This window comes from Opisthocomus hoazin, chromosome 2 (assembly GCF_030867145.1).
Source record: "Opisthocomus hoazin isolate bOpiHoa1 chromosome 2, bOpiHoa1.hap1, whole genome shotgun sequence".
Taxonomy (NCBI): domain Eukaryota; kingdom Metazoa; phylum Chordata; class Aves; order Opisthocomiformes; family Opisthocomidae; genus Opisthocomus; species Opisthocomus hoazin.
Window position 1 is genome coordinate 78,219,294 of NC_134415.1, and position 7,579 is coordinate 78,226,872.

The window sequence follows — 7,579 nt, forward strand, 5'->3', positions numbered from 1 at the left end:
TAACAAAAATGTACTTGTGTTTGCGAGCCCAGAAAGTAAATTAGCCCAGAAGCTGATACTCCTGTTACATTACCCAAATTATTTAATTAGCTTTCCATGAAGGTGGTGCCAGTGTGGTGTGTTGATACAGGAGGTGCTTCATGGCACTCATGAGAAACAACTGAAAAACTACGTCGCAGATATACTCAGAACAGATTTTCCTTTAACAGGCTTTTCCATGAAGAGCTGTACCTGTTTAAGAGAACTGGGACAAGGGTCTATCCAGTGTAGTGAACTCTTAGGGTTTTGACTGTGGTATTTGCTGTGCTTCTTATAACTCCAATTTCTAAAGAGAAGCTCAACAACTGAAATAAACAGGCTAATACTTGCCATGCCGGCAGGTTCCTGACAAGGCGCAACAAAATTGTGTTAGGTGGTGGTACTGCTCATTACCTACTTGGGGGGGGGGTCCATTTTCCACGTGATAAAATGAAAAACTAAGCTTCCAATTAAGAAAATGACTTTCTAGTATATGGTGACAAGCCTAAAATCATGACACAAATCCTTCTTAAAAGGTCAACGAAGTGAGGACAAAAGGAGTGGGATGTGGGTACCTACACATCGACATTTAGGGTCGCTTGGAGTGCCTGACAGCATTGAGCTCAGCCTCGAGGTTGAGCAAGTCTCCTGCAACGCTACAGCACGTCTGCCAGCTCAGCATGGTGGTCTCTGGTATTTTAAAATATCGGAAGTGCTTTAACACTGTGGACTGGTCTGTCTCAAACAGCTTCTGAGCCCCTTAGCCAATTTCTACCACATTTAATAGGTAGAAGCTCAAAGATCTTTAGTGCCTACGAGTTTCACAGAAATAACTACCCAAGCGAAGAGCCAGCCCCAAACCTACACACCGCGGAGGGAGAGGCCGTGGGGGTTCGGGCCTGAGCAGGTCTCTTCCCAGAGGTGGGCAGCTGGCCAGCCAGCGCTCACAGGAGCCACAGCTGGCCACCCGGCCCCTGGAGAGGGCTGGCAGGGACTGGGAGGGCTTTCGGGGTGCGCAGCCTGGGTCAGGCTGGAGGAGGGAAATATGCAGGGCACGAGGTTGTGTCAGCTTTGCTGCTTGCAAAGCAGCATATTAGGGAGCGCAGTTAAGCATTCAAAATGATTAGCGAGCCTGGGTAGTAAATTCCTTTCATCATTTTGGCTGTCATCCTAAAATATGCGCTCTAGATTTACCACAGATTTGCTTGGTTTGGGCCAGGGAATTTCATTAACTAACTCCTGCATCATGTGATACACAAGGTTGCATTAAATGGTCCAGTGATCATTTCTATTCTTCTGTTTCAATGATCCTTTTCTGAAAAACAATGATAGCAGAGCCAGGGAAAAAAACTAAGTATTGGTGCTTAGGAAGTACAAAAAGCCCAATCTATTTAACTGCTGGGGCTTTTTTTTTTTTTTTAATTGCATAACAATTCCCAGGATTCATTGATCTTTACATTAGTTAGAGCATCCTACAAGGGCAGAAACCATGATGGGGAGAGCGTGAGTAATGAGCTAGCAGCCTAGTGAATCATTTCCCCTAAAGCTTTGTATTTGCAGAGAGACAGATGGTGGGAGCTGTGAAGAGGGAGAGAGAAGAGAAGAGCCGTTTTTTGCAAACAACATAAGTAGGGATAGGGGACAGTGAAAAAGAGAAATCATCAGCAGGTAAGGGAGAAGAAGAGGCTGAGAATACACCGGCTGTTTCAAAACTAACACGTTAATCTTAAAATGGATTAGGGTTAAGGGAAATTATAGGAAGGAAATTACAGAAAACAAGAGCTTTGTGGCTGAGAGGGGAAAAATTTAGCAAAAGAAACCCTAAAAATATATTTGTAGATGACCTCTTGAGTCAGTTATTAACTTTATGTGTAAATAATGGGGAAGCAGGTGGAAGCGTGCAAGCCTCCCTCCCACAGGCTGACAGTGCTGCCCAGCTGGAGCTGGCGAGCTGCAGGTACCCACGGAGGGAAAAGGCATCGTTCGAACGGTGCTGGTAGCGTTGGGGCTTTCTCTCACAGCACCTGTACGTTTGCAAGGGGTGTGTGGGAGAGGAAATACGCTGTCCCTGCCATGGAAAATAAGAAGCAAAGCAAGAGAGTGACATGCTTAATGCTGGGATGAGTGAAGCATTAAGATAGAGACAGAGATCATTGAGGAAGAGCCTGCTTTGCGGGCTTGCCAAAGCTCAGATGACATTAATGCATGTAAAGTTTTTTTTATGCAAGTCACCTGTGTGACAGAAACATGGTTTAAAGTTTTTATCCTACAGTCAAGCTAGATCGGCCTCTCCAGCGACGGAAGTGTACGGCGGTTCTAGTACAAAGTTAATCCAATAAAGCCTTGCATGCGAGACATGAAATGCTGCCCTAAGAGCTCATTTTCTCCCAGTAGGCTCTTAACTGCCATCACTTGGTGCCATTTAAGAAAATACAGCAGCAGAGGTCCCTGCAGCCTCACTGGGACCAGCAGCAAGGCAGATAAGGACGCTGGCTCATTGGAGCAACCCCACCGAAGGGCACCTTGCTCTCCCCTCATCTCCAGCTGGTGACCGGGCTGCAGGTACTGGAAACCCGGGCATCTCCATAACAGCATCAGTCCGGGCAGCAAACTTTGGCAGTGTGGTCAGGGAAGATCCGCTATGAGATGTGCTGATGGAGGAAAAGGAGCAACTGCCACCATTTATCATGCTTCTGGGTTGTCAGATTGGTGGTGCTGGTAAAGCTGAGGGAGGTACCTGGCCTTAAAAGGTAATGGAGGGGGAGGAGGGGGAGCTGCGTGGCCACGCAGTGCAAAAGGCCTACCACACTAACAGAGGAAAACACGTCTCGGAGAGTTTCCTCGCCCTCAGCATGCAGAACAGGTGCACATTATCTTCCAAAGCAAACATCTCTCTTGTTATGCTTTGGCTTTAATTTAACAGGTTCCCCCTTCCCCACACCTGCAGGAGTCTGCCACTGTTTAACATGTGTTCGGGAAACACAACCTGCCGGGAAGGTCACGGCTTTCGGCAGCCTCCCCTCCACCGTCCTTTACCACGATGCTGCTGCAGGAAAGCAACCCCGTAACACCGGGTTCACCGCACCGATGGGCTGGCGCTGCTCCTTCTCCCTGGTCCCCAACACGGGTCTTCTGAAGTTGGAGGCTGGCACGCAGCACATCAGTATCGTTAGAAATCTCTGCTGTGTCATTCCTGCTTGGGCTGTGCCAGCAGCTGCTCACGCGGGTCCCCGCAGCAAGCACAGACCGCGCTGGCACATGAACACCTCACCAAAGCCACTTGCAAAGCCCTCTCTGAGACACTGGCCTCCAGACGTGCACCTCTCCCACCCTGTCTAATGGTACTATAATTAGTGGAGGAAGAATGACATCTGTATTTGTGCGATATTTCTATTAAAACAGTCACTGCTAACAGTGAGAGGTGTTCTCTGGATGATGCTGCCTGTGCAGGCGAAGCCAAACCAGGCCCCGAGGTGCCGGCCCGCAGGAAGAGGCAGCGGAGTAGCAGCCTCTCCAGCGCCAGCTCCACATTAAGCCAGGAGCAAGCTGGGAGAGCTCAGCCCTGCTCCAGCCTTCGCAGGCTCGGAGCCCTCCCTCCGCCTGATCACAGAGCCGTGCACAGACCACCAGCTGTGCGACCCTGTCTCTGGCCAAGATCACTTGTAAACAAAGAAAAAAACATCTAAAACAAAGTTTCCCAGCCTGACCAGATCTTCCAGCTAGGCTACATTTCAAGGGCTTGCTGATGTAGACGGGACCAGACAAATACGAATGCACGTATCCTCCATCGTGGCTCCGGCCATCCCACATCGCCGTGCAGATCCATGCAAACTGGAAGAAATGCCACCAAAAACAAAGGAAATGTTTTTTTTTTAAAAACCTTGCTCTTCACTGAAAGCTACCAGGGACTTCTCCAGACTCCAGAGGGGGAGAGGGCAAGCACCTGCTTGCCCACCTAACCGTTGGGTCAGGGGAGCTTCGCAGCAACTTCTGCAGCTGCCAATGGCTAATGGACGGATCCAGGGAATCTCAGGCGAAACACGGATGCACCCAGTGGGTGTAAATCCCTGCAGGACTGGCTGTTGCGGAAGAGGGAGAGGGGTGGTCCAAACCACAGAATCATAAAATCATTAAGCTTGGAAAAGACCTCTAAGATCATGAAGTCCAACCGTCAACCCAACACCACCATGCCTACTAAACCATGCCCTGAAGTGCCACATCTACACATTTTCTGAACATCTCCAGGGACGGGGACTCCACCACCTCCCTGGGCAGCCTGTTCCAGTGCCTGACCACTCTTTCAATAAACAAATTTTTCCTAATATCCAATCTAGACCTCCCCTGACGCAACCTGAGGCCATTAAATCCTGCCGGGGAGCAGGCAACTTCTAGCACCTAGTTTTCAGGTTGGGCACATGAAGTCCTCTCTGTTGTATCATACCAGCCTTCTAACAGGGAGGAAAATGCATGCTGTGGGAAGGCCCCAGAAAACTACAAAAGTGTGGGTTTTTTCCTGAGGCTGCAGGAAAAGGTACTGTAATGACAGAACAGGACAAAAAATAATGATTAAAATACTTAATAATTAAAATTGATTTTAAAAAATCATGACCAGCATCATCTGCAGTGAGCTCATTCTGGCTGTATTTCACTCTTCGGACTTTCCACTTCTTTTCCGAAGCAGTGTATTCTGGAAATACTATCTCGGAGGCTTTCTTCAAAGCTACCTTCCTTTACTTGGGCTGACAGTCCTTACAACACGTCCGTTCTGTTTTTCATCAGCTACCTCCAGTCAAAATCCGCCAGATACGATGCTTTGTGACTGGCACGTTCAGCACTGCAACGCTCTCGTGTGCTGGCCTCGGGATTTCCAGCAAGCAGCAGGTGCTGCAGTCCGCTGTTAAAAAGCCTGCAGTCTTCAAAGGAAGCAATTTAGTGAGAAAGACCTCGAAACAGGCAACACTACTGGGGATTGAGCTGAGCGGCCCAGAAGCAGTGAGTGCATTAAAGAGTCTTTCATCCCTCGTCTGGGGGAGAGAATTGAGCCCGGCTTGGCACTGACCAAACCCAGCCAGGTCAGTATCTGGTAGCATCACTTCAGTTCTCAGTGGGCTTTGTGTGCATCTCGCTCGCATGTGCGCATTGCACGCAGCCAGATGCACGCAACATAGTTACAGTCTGCCTCCCAGATCTTCCCTCCACGCAGGGCATGCAGAGACACTGGGATCCAGCCTCAGCACCCACACGGGCACGAGTGGTTCCTGAATGCCGAATCAACAGCACACAGCGGACAACTGACCGTTTCTCTTTACAGCAGACTAAAGATATCCCTACCAACAACGATTCCAGATGCTTGGTACCGGCTTTCCCCATGTACAGGGCACTGAAAAAACGTTTGGAAAACTGAAGTTTTACTCTACTGCTGCGTTGCTGCAGACAGCAGAAAGTTATCAACCCGCCCTGCTCCAGCCTCCTTACCTAAGAAGCTGAGATAATAGTAAACTAGCCACGTAGGTAAAGTTACTGGAGACCTACTCATTAAAGTACTATATGCTTACAAATAATATGTATTTTTATGGGTTCATTCTCCTTCCAGCCTTACAAGACAGACACTTTTTTCTTGAAGTACCGGCTGTCTAGAAGCTGAAACAGCAGAAAGCCAGCAGTAAGACTGTCCCAAAAGAGAGATGAAAGGGGGCTTTTTAAACAGGCACAACAGAAATCATGAAGACAGACAGGGAGTATGATAAAGTAATGAGATACAGGAAGGGAACTATACTGTAATCAAATTGAAGGAAGCAGCAAAACTAACCAGCTAGCATAGATTGATCCTTTTTGGCCACATGCTTTATTTCAAAAGAGGTAAAATAATTTAGTATTTACTATTTTTAAAATGAAGAGGATAAAGACAGTGAAACAGTGTTTTCCTCCAGGCTTTTGTATCCTGTTTTAACATACTAGCTGGAAACCAACCTACTAAAGCAGCACAGTCCCTCCTGGGGACACAGCCGTACCGACGCCAGTTTGGTGTATCAGTACATCAGCAGTCAGGAAACCGACGGCTGCATCAAGGCGAGACAGCCAGCTACAAAGTGCATGGAAAACAAAGACAAAGCACCATCATGAAACTCTTCCTGTAACGCAACGAATGAAAACTGCACAACGCAAGCCCTTGCATCTGTTGATTGATACAGTCCAGACTCCTTGCTCCCTCCAGGCTGGAGTTAATTACTCCCAGGACTAATTAACAGGTTGAATTTTAAAGCTCTGTGCTGGCTGGACTGTGGCATTGGAGAGACAGGTTTCACCATTTCCTCAAGGCAGTGCCCAGACAATGGCATGAATTTTGTGACCGGCTTCACTAGAGCTATGCTTAGGGACAAACGATCATCCCCATCAAACCAGCCGGGGGGGTTTTGTTTCTGCTGCCCATATTACTCAGTCCTGCACACTTCCCTGTTTTTGATGTCTTACAGAGTAGCCTGTCTTGAACTCCCCAATGCTCCTTATCCCAATGGCAGTTTCCAGTAGAACAAAAGGCTCATCTGGAGACCCACCTCAGGCGCAGCCTGTGCGTCCCTACACAAAATCAACATTCGGTCTGGTGTGACCCTGTACTGCCTTCACATGAGCTTGGGAGGTAAAAGCAGAGGTACAGCCAAGCAGCACTATCGTATGGAGAGAGGGTGATGCTTGGGAAAATTATCCAGGGCATTTGTACACTCAGGATGGTCCAAGCCTAACTCTGTGGTGGTACCCAAACTGGTCTTTAGCAGATAGCAAGAAGGCAAGCCTGTACGAGATACTGCCTGTGAAATAGCATCAGTGAGAAAATCCAGCGAGTGCCAGAAAATCTGGTGTCACATTGCTTGTGACAGAGCTCAGTAAAATGAATGCCTTCAAAGAGGCAGAGCAGCCCTCGACCTGCCTGCTCCCTACGACCAGAACAGTTCCTAGGTACATCACAGGGAAACACATTTTATCCTACCAGACATACAGCGTACAAACATAGGTTGCAAACAGCATGTCTGCGAGCTCCTAGCTTGTCAGACAAGTCTCAGTGTCTCAAACCCTAGCACACACTGGGATTTAGCAGGCTTTCAAGGCATTTTACATCAGTCCCAATATCGGCTCTGCTGCTATTATGCAGTATATGTGCTATCACCCAGCTGAAAGCATGGTTTCAGTTCTGATTTTTCTTTTTTCTCACATCCTTCCATTAGCCAGCCTCTAATCAAAAGAAGCAAACAACTTCTCATGTCCCATCTGTATTTTACAACATTAGAGTCAGCTCTGTAGATAGCGGCTCTGTGCCTAACGCTGAAAACCAGAAGGCTGTTCTTAGGAAGAGCTTACAGTCTGACTCTATCTGGGATTTGAGTGGCTAACTAAAATCCTTTGCAAATTATCTGTCGCTTCTTTGTCAGCCTTGCTTCCTTTCTTTACGTCTGAATTTGGACTGGGGATAATGAACTTCCTGTATCATGGACTGGGATACAAGGAAACTCATTGTACACTCACCAAGGAAGAGTATATCTGTAAGTAGCTTATAAGGCAGCTCTGA